A 10,255-nucleotide genomic window follows, 5' to 3' on the forward strand; every position below is an offset into this window, starting at 1 on the left:
GCTCAATGACCTTCTGCACTTCCCCTCCATTTCTCTCTATCGAAACTTGCCCAATGTAAAAGATCTGAAAGTCGTTTTCATTAAGGTATAAATGACTGATAACCTGAGTGTTACATGTTTTCAGATTATTCATTTATTTTAACATACTACCTAACATTTTAGTCTAAAGAAAGAAGCTCTAATGGGAAATTTAGCAGCCAGACCATGGGTGAAAAGTGATTTTTGCCAGTAAGCATGGTGGCAATGGGGGAATGATTTCTCAACCAAGTGAGATCTTAATAGCATAGACATTTCATTTTTTAAAGACTTTATTTATTTGAGAGAGAGGGAGACAATGAGTGGGGGAGGGGCAGAGAGAGAGGGAGAAGCAGACTCCCTTCTGAGCAGGAAGTATGATAAAGGCTCAATTCCAGGACCCTGAGATCAAAGGCAGACACTTAACCGAATGAGCCACCCGGGTGCCCCAGCTTAGACATTTTAGAGCTATTAATGAACATGGGATAAAACATAATATTGGACAAGTATACTGTTTCAAAAATAGTTGTTCCAAAAATATAAATGGCCTCACTAAATGTAGTTAATGCAGTACATGAGATTTGAGTATTTGGAAAAATTAGCAAGAATAAACATTGAGAACCATCCCCTGCACCCACCCAATACACACATTTTTAAGGAGTTTACTATACAGTCTTACATTGAAGGGATGGAAGAGGAGTGGAGCAGAGAAAGGGCCCTGAGGTTCTTGGAAGACCCAATGCTAGAGGATCATGGGACCCAAGGCCACTGCCTCAGGTGTTCCACACATTTGGGGAGGATGGAACCTGGGGAAAGGCTGTAAAATGAGGTAATTACCAAGTCACTGGTGACCTTTATTGAGGATAATTCCAGAAGCCACCGTTCTCATGAAGAAGACCAAACATCTCAGGGCCCTGGATAATCGGGCCCCCACCAAGCATTCACCTCTCTGCACTCCTCTCACCCTCAACACAGCTCTTTGTGATTCAGCCAAGGGTCTTTGCACTTGAGTTTCCCAAGTCTGAGACGCTCTTCTGTTCCCCTGACTGTTCCCCCTTCAGATTGTAGCTCGGTCGTTCTAGCCCCTGAGAAGCCATTCTGACTCCCCAAACTAGACAAAGTCTTCTGCTTTCACATCTCCTACTCTTTCCCTTCAAAACCACTTTTCCTAGTTTGTAATTATGTGTTCATGTGATAGTTAAGCCCTGTCTGTGTCCCCTATTGCTCTGTATATACCACAAAGATGGGAACGTATGTCATTATTTTACTTTTCTGTTCCCAGTGCCACATACAGCGCTTGACACGTAAAGTATGCTTAATGATAATTAAGTGATAATCAGTAATTCTTATCACATGCCATGGACTGTATGTTTGTACCCCCCATAAAATTTGCATGTTAAAGCCTAACCCCCAGTGTGATGGTATTTGGAGGTGAGGCCTTTGGGAGATACTTAGGTCATGAAAATGGAGTTCAGGGATGGAATTAGCACCCTCATAAGGAAAGACCTCTCTTCACCATGTGAGGATGTAGCAAGAAGGCATCTATCTGCAAGCCAAGAAGAGGACACTCACTGGATACTAAATTGACCAGCACCTTGATACCAGATTTCCCAGCCTCCAGAACTGTGAGCAATAAATTCTTGTTGGTGAAGCCATCAGGCTCTGGTATTCTGTTACAGCAGCAGGAACTGACAAAGAATTAACAGCTGTGTAATCTTGAGCACAAGGCTTAATTTCTTAAAACCTCAGTTTCCCTACCTCTACTACAGCATTAATAACAGCACCTATTTCTGAGGGTTGTCTTGAACATTAAATGAAATAATGCATGCAAATCAGTTAGTATATATCTAGGACGTAAAACACTCTAGGATTCCTATTACTACTGTTACAAGTTACCTCTGTGCCCCAGATTTCTCCACTATAAACGAATGGTTTTGAAGCTTCCTTCTGGCTTCAAACATGCTATGACTCCTAACTCATCTTAAAAGAGAGATTTCTTTGTTACCTGGATTTGTCAACTTGACAACTTTAACAATCAATACACTCACTTTTTTTCCAGTTAAAAAAATTCTGCAGGAACCAGCAATGAGTCATCTACTTGTAATATGCATGAATTTAGGGCAGGACAATTAACTGTGTGAACTTGCATCTCATGTACCCTAACTCTTCATTCTTCTCATGAGATTCTAGGAAGTGCAAAGAGATGATACAGAATGATGAAACTGAAACTCCTTTTCCATCTGCTGTCCTAAAGAGGTGCATGTTTTTAACTTTTGATGATCTAACGAGAGGGTAGATACATATGCACTTATTTGAAAGAGAAAAAAAGCCCAGAAAACCAAAATTAAGGTATTCATATTACACAGGTCGAAATATTAAACAGAAGACTGTGTGTTATGCTGCAATTTGCTATCTCTATTGTATATCTTTCTTGATTTTTAACCGGCATGTATGACTTAATGTTCATTACCTGGTAATGATAAACTATACACCATGTTTCACTTCAAGTGAAAAACATGGCCGGTGCTCTTATAATGGGTAATGGAAAGTTTTATACCCATTTTATGCATGAGAAAGTTGAGAGTTTACGAGGGAAGACAATTACCGAAAAATCACACAGCTAATCAGGCATGAAACCAATGCCAAATAAGCCCAAAGGTTTAAGCCTCCTGATCAGACATCCCACTTCCCTGTACTTACCTGCCAAGTCCTCTAAGTGTGAGCTATATTTCATGTTTGTTTTCCACAAATACATCCTTATTGATAATGTCAATAAAGTAAATTTCATCACCCACTTGGAAGGGCTCTGTCTTCATCCCGGCAGTGTTTTGCCTTCCAAAAGAACAGAACAATGTACTATAGTTTCCAAACGCCTTTCATTTGTCATGGGGACCTTTGCTATTTGGATCATACTTCTTCCTTCTCAGACCTGAGCAAAAATAATGCTTTGGTCCAAATAATTGTCTCTGTAATAAAGACAATTTCAATGGTAAGCACCTCTTCCCCAAACTCCTGTCTTTCTAGTGCTTTATTCTAGGCTGACCCATACTATCTAAAAATGTTTCAATGACATCTGAAGCTAGAGGGGGACAAAGTGACAAGAAAAAAACTATTAAAAAACAATAATCAGGGGCGCCTGGGTGGCTCAGTGGGTTAAGCCGCTGCCTTCGGCTCAGGTCATGATCTCAGGTTCCTGGGATCGAGTCCCGCATCGGGCTCTCTGCTCAGCAGGGAGCCTGCTTCCCTCCCTCTCTCTGCCTGCCTCTCTGTCTACTTGTGATCTCTCTCTGTCAAATAAATAAATAAAATCTTTAAAAAAAAAAAAACACAATAATCACTGTTGGTATAAATCTTGATAGTTTACCAAGTGATGTAGCTAAAGTAGGTCTCATTATTCCCATTTTATAGATGAAGAAAAGGAGAATCACTCAGATTTTCTGACTTCAAATTCTATGCTAGAGCTACAATTACACAAGACTCTTGAGTACTTCATTATCATTGTGCTTTTCCTTTCTTTTACCATTCAAAACCAGAAAGGCATTTGCCTGAACGTTGACCCACACGAGCCATCAGAAAAATCAGAATTGGAATCATCAGCCAAAACTTACTTGAAATAAATTTACTTATTATTTTCCAGCTATGCTTTGGACAAGTTATTTTTAAAACAATTGTACATCAGTAAAAGTCCATAGGAACAATGAACACTCCATAGACTTCTGATGGAGAAAGTGAATTCAGAGCAGACCTTGATATGGTGTCAAAATGAAACAATGCCTGGGCAAGTTCCATTACAGTTGCACAAACAAAACCAAGGAAATGGGAGAAGAAAAGAGAGAAGTAAAGTATATTTATGTCCTGCAGGGCTGGAGCTGTGGCAGGAAATTCCAAGTGAGAATTCTCGTCAGTGCCCCACCACCTGACCCTGGGACTGTGGGGCCTTTGCAGAGCCAACTCCAACCAGGCATTTGTTGGCCCATCCATGGCTGCAAAGGCTGAAGGGGCCTGGTCCTCACTTAGATCTTCCATGTTCCCCAAAACCTGGCCACTCCATTTGTAGGGCAGCTTCCCTTCTTGCTCCTACAAGCCCTGCAGACTTCCAATTTAAAGCAGGAAGAGCTGCCTGTCTCCCTTCACCCTTTACGTTACGGCTACATACATTATTCACTGATTCCTGCCTCAGTAAATCTATGACGAAGTCTTTGAGACCTATTAACTGGGAACAGACATGTGCCTGACACATAGTAGATAGTCTCAAATTGTACTACGTAACAATCACTTGGGATGCTCATTTAAAATGCAGATTTCTGGGACCTATCCCTGGGGATTCTGATGTAGTAGGTTTGGGATGGGGCCCAATGTCTGGATCTTAATCAAACACTCCAGATGATTTTGATGCAGGGGACCCAGGATCCCACTTTGAGAAACAACAGAGTGAGTGCTAAATAATTGAATAAAAGAAGGAGTGTATCATGAATGAGTATCACTGCCTGAATAGTGTTTCCCACATCTGCCTTACCTTAAGAATTATCAGGTTGCTTATTAGAAATACTGATTCCCATGCCTACCTGAAACCTAGTATTCACAATACTCAGGGAAGGCATCTATCTGGGAATCCAGATTCTTAAATAATTGTCCCAAACTAATCTTCTGATGAGGTATCTTTGAAGAATAATAACACGGGCTATGGTTTCTGTAGTTTCCCCAACCCTTACTTCCTGGTCTTTGAAGCAGTGACTTTGGGTGACAGGTACCCAAAGCTCCCACTGTCTTTACTAAAACTGGTCCTTCACCGGAATACCATTTTATAGCAAATTAGATGCCTCAGCCCTATCCCAGATGATACTTCCAGTAAATAGTCTGTATCTGGTAGATCCAAATAGGTTTTAATAACTCAGATGAGATTTTAAGATATTTAATATCAGTACTGTGTGGGTACCAACTAATAAAAGTAGACAAAAAATATAATATAAATATTTTGTGGGGCACCTGTGTGGCTCAGTGGGTTGAGCCTCTGCCTTCGGCTTGGGTCATGATCCCAGGGTCCTGGGATCGAGCCCCACATCGGGCTCTCTGCTTGGCAGGGAGCCTGCTTCTCCCTCTCTCTCTGCCTGCCTCTCTGTCTACTTGTGATATCTCTCTCTCTCTCTCTGTCAAATAAATAAATAAATCTTTAAAAAAAAAGTTTAAACATTTTGTGTTTACTGTGTAACTATCAGTCCCTAGTATTTTAAATGATAGTTTTTCAGTTGAGTAAGCCTAATAGAGCTTGGGAATACTGGCGGATTTTCAAGATTCCCTTCTACTTTATCTCTTGAACCCCTTTATATGAGGCTTGAGAACGAATGCTAAATATCTTCAAGGTAATGCCTGGCAGTTGTGTGCAGGGTTGGTTAACATATCTTTCCCTGTTTAATTTGGGCATGCTCGGTGCCCTGACATCTATTCCTCCCCAGACCAGAAGTTTTTAAATGTGCAAGCCTATTATGCCTGGGGAAAAAAATGTTGAACTTTTGCCTTTGTAATAAGATATGCTCCAATTACCAACTTCAGCAATTTAATATAGTTCAATAATAACTGAATGGGACACTTTGTCACTCAGTCATTATTCAAGCTCCAACGGGGGGGTGGAGTGAGGAGTTGCTGGAGGTCAGTCTATCCCTGGGGGAGCTCAGCCACACAAATCAACTGAAAATTTTTTTTAACAGTATTATAAAAATGAAAAATTCCAGGAAATACAAGTCAAACTATAGATTTGCAAAACACTGTAAAAGCTCAAGTCTAATTTTTTCAAAATAGCATCATGTTTAGTGTTAATTTGTTATTTTTATACATGGAAAGTATGTTGGAGGGATAGAGCAATCACCTGGATAATTCAATCTAAGAAGTGCTTTGTAGATGGACAGGATCCAGATGGATGAGGTCATTTTTGCACAGGCCAGAGATACGTGAAAATTTCCCCTCACCCTACATTGTGTGTTACCTCGGATTCTGAAGACATTCCAGGATCTATTACAAGCTTGAAGCGCTCGTATCTTGCTTTGATGTGTACAAAGACATTTCTGCTTAAAATTGCAAGGTCTCTATTTATATGTGAACCTTGAGGAAGCCAAGGATTTTTGTTTGTTTATTTTAGTCTTAGTTTTTTTTTTCTCTTTCAGATGTACTGTAAAGCCAATTTATTTCCTATGCCTAGGACTGAGGCTTCTTTTGCCAATGAAGAAACTGTCACATGCAGACTTTTAATTTATGTACTTAGTGTATATAATATGTTCTAGAGTCTCATGGAAGTTAATGAGGGAAAATCCAGGTGGCCTGGCAGCCTTAGAGAACTAGGGTGTGGTCACTAAGGTTGCCTCTCCCTCTGGAAGGACACCTGGTGGGCATGGGGCTGGGCCACAGAGTGTTGGGTCAGTAATGGCCACTGCCATGTTAGGAGAGAATGAAGCTCTCAGGAAAGATAGGGAGCTCTTCCAGGACATAGGAGTCCTGATTCTGCAATTCCACAATGCCCATTTTACTTTGTTACTTTGTTTTTCATTTTTTGTGTTCTTTGAAGATTTTATTTATTTATTTAAGAGAGAGGGAGATAGCAAGACAGAGCATGAGCAGAGGGGAGAGGGAGAAGCAGGCTCCCCACTGAGCAGGGAGCCTGATGTATGACTCGATCCCAGGACCCTGGGATCATCACCTGTGCCAAAGGCAGATGCTTAACCAACTGAGTCACCCAGGTACCCCTATTTCCTGTGTGAACTACCAAAGTGGTCACAGAAGTTTCTTAAGCAAGGAAGGACTTCACCTGCTGCCTAGTCTAAGGGTCTTTTCATTTCCAGTGATGCTTAGAAGACTCAGGAGAGTTGCAGGAGTTCTGGAAAGAGCTCTATATAGTATAGGAAGCCCTGAGAGACATGTGCCCCACCAAAAGAGGCGAGAGATCTCATGGGAATGGCTCCTCTCCATTCCCCTCCTCCTTTATCCCTACTCCACTTTATGCCAATCCTTAGGGTTTTGTAAGCCATAGCCCGGGCTGAGGGACCAAGCACAGTTCAATAACAGCCCCAGGTCTGGGACTGATAAATTATTTAAGGGACCTCAAAGGGTTTTACAATTATTCATCACCAGTGACAGTGACACCTACGTATTTTTTTTAAAGATTTTATGTATTTATTTGACAGACAGAGATCACAAGTAGGCAGAGAGACAACCAGTGTGGTGGGGGGGGCAGACTCTCTGCTGACCAGAGAACCCAATGCGGGGCTTGATCCCAGGACCCTGAGATCATGACCTGAGACAAAGGCAGAGGCTTTAACCCACGGAGCCACCCAGGCGCCCCAACACCTACTTATTATAAAGAAAAATTTTATCCTTTCTGGGGTATCACGGATAAGAAATGCTTATAGACAGGTAAACACTCAGTGCAATGGATGGATTTCTATGATGGTACATCTAGCCCTGTGATATATTCCCTGAAACTCACCAAAGTCATCACTTTCACATGAAGACAGATAGAAGATGGAAAACACTTTGCCCAAAGCACCAGTTTTCTCTGGATGGATGCTCCATGGTAGGTACCTTTCTCCATGGCCTGTGAATGAACAGTAAAAATCCTAGTCTTTGCTTCAGATTTCAGTTCAGGGAACAGAAATGCTTATCTACAAAGATGCAGTGGCCATTGCCCAGAGAATATCGAGCTTTTGCTGCAATGGAATCAGAATCCCCCTTTCACAGTCCTGGTTCACCTTGAACTGGTTTCTTAGAGAAGAACAGATTGACTGCCCTGTAGTGGGGCTGTCAACAGAAATTCTAAGTCACACTTTGGTAAATGGAAGCCTCCATCAGCATCACATGCCCTTTTGGAAGCATCTGAAATGATCTTGGTTATTGTCTTTGGTAGTGTCCAAGCAATGGCCTTACCTGACTAACTCCTACTGTTCATTTGAGTCCAATCTGATGACCACACCCCATCTCTACATCAGCACCAGCTCAAGTTCCTCATTTGGACCCACCACTTCTTGGGCTATCCACAGGGTCACTCTCAGCCTCTGTTTCTGAGTTTATCTACCCAACCAAGCGTTAGTCTAACCTGAACAGCAGATTATTCAAGCTAAACACACACACATATCTGCTAGCCCAATCCAGGCCCATGCCTATCAGGAAGGCCTAACTTCATCCTAGGCCCTTGCTCTGGCTCAGCGCCTCTCGCATTCATTGCACAACTGGGCACCATGGGGAGCACGGCTGCCATCCACAAAGACCAAGATGGAAAATATGAGCCATCCATTTGGCAACAATGTTGGCATCCTGTTTAATTCATGCTGCCAAGCCCTGACCAGAAAGATCTTGGCCTGTGTATTGCCCAATGCAGTCAGTCCAGACTCAGGGTGGCTCATCATGGCAAGTAGAGCCAGGTCATGGTGGGTAGAGCCAGTTATAATGAGATTTATACATGCAAGGAAAGGACAAGAGAAGGGGATCCAGACTCCCTATCAGCTTATGCCCCCCCAGACTTAAACTAGAGGCAAATCTAGAAAACTTCATGAAATTAAATAGTTCAAGTTTTAAAAATTATTATTTAGAAAATGACCAAAGATATTCTCCTCTAAAAATTTTGACTTAATTTTCATAGGAAAAACTGAGTATGTTTTCTGCCCATATAAAGCAGGTGTGATCTTTTTCCAGGAATAATGGAAACAGGAAAATAGATGTGGAAAATTAAGTAAGTGAAGTAGGGTACATGTTATAATATAGAGAAGAGCTGTGTCATTGCTGCCTCCAGAGCACTAATCTTGTGTCCCAAGTGATTTTGAACGCACCTTAAAGAAGCCAGGAAGAAAATTAAGCGCTTGCATATACATTTCTTTCATTTTAATCTCTCCCCAAATCTTTCAAGTTAAGTGTTATTTCACCCACTTTGCAAATAAGGAAACTGAGGCAGCCTCAGAGAAGTTAAAGCATTGCTCCAGGTTGCAAAACTAACAATTTGTCAAGTTGGGAGTTGAGCCCAGTCTACCAGACACCAAAGCTCATAACTACCTCCAATTAAAGGTTGTCATTAACTTAGACAACTGTCTTCTCCCTGGAGCATATGCCAAAAGAAGTTTACCAACATTCCAAGACGATGTCATCAGGGAGAGCATGGTCAAGTTACCATTGTAGGAGTCCTTCCAGTACATTTCCCAAAACTAATGTTGGAAGTGTCAGAAGGTGAGTTTGGTAATTGGTTGACTTTTAAGAGATGATTTATTTTAAGCCTCCTGGTCCAATGATGCAACAAGCAGGGGAATGAGCTTGGTTTGAAGATAGACTTCTGATCTTCTGGGAAGTGTTTCTGCTTTAATAAGCTTTGACTCTCAAAGGAGATTCCTAAGGACGTTCAGTCACAGCCTACTGAGCTGCCTGCTCTGTAAATACACACCTGACCATAAGCACACATGTGTACAGGAATAGAAAATTCTGTAGCCATGGCGGTGCTGCTTTCATCAGGGAGCAGCCTGCTATAATCATCAGGGAGGAGGCTGTTGGGGGGAAATCCTTTTTCTTTCAACTTGGGTTCAGTGACTGGGAACTGCAAATTAATGACAATGGATAGATTAACAGGAAAAAAGACAAGGTTTATTTATGTTGACACATGGACCTACTCAGTGATGGGTAACTCACTCAGCAGCCAAGGATAAAAACAGGCTTTCTGTGGGGTTTTTTGGTGGCAATGGGAATGGGCAGTCTGTCGCTAAGGCAGCTGCATTCACGGGAAATTCCCATCAGGTTGGGGTTAATGGCAGGCTTTTTACTCTAGAAAATAGATGTAGAAGAGGCTCTGCTTCGGTTAGATAACAGGAGTTAAAATAAGATTTCTTTCTCTACATTTTTTTTAGCTCAAATGTTTTCACTTTAAAATCAACTCTGGATGTCTGAATGGTTCCTCCCATTCTCCCCATTTGAAACTCCCCAGGAAGTTTCACCCCCCACCCCCCAAAAAAGCTTGATTGCTGTGGAGAAAGATTCCAGTTACAAGATTTGGGGAAAGATATAGAAAGGGAAAGAAGGGGCACCTGGGTGGTTCAGTGGGTTAAGCCTCTGCCTTCGGCTCAGGTCATGATCTCAGGGTCCTGAGATCAAGCCCCACATCAGGCTCTCCGCTCAGTGGGGAGACTGCTTCTCCCTCTCTCTGCCTGCCTCTCTGCCTACTTGTGATCTCTCTCTCTGTCAAATAAATAAATAAATAAATAAATAAATAAAATCTTTA

The sequence above is a fragment of the Enhydra lutris genome, unplaced genomic scaffold (genome assembly GCF_002288905.1).
Source record: "Enhydra lutris kenyoni isolate GAN:26980312 unplaced genomic scaffold, ASM228890v2 scaffoldscaffold40, whole genome shotgun sequence".
NCBI classification, from domain to species: domain Eukaryota; kingdom Metazoa; phylum Chordata; class Mammalia; order Carnivora; family Mustelidae; genus Enhydra; species Enhydra lutris.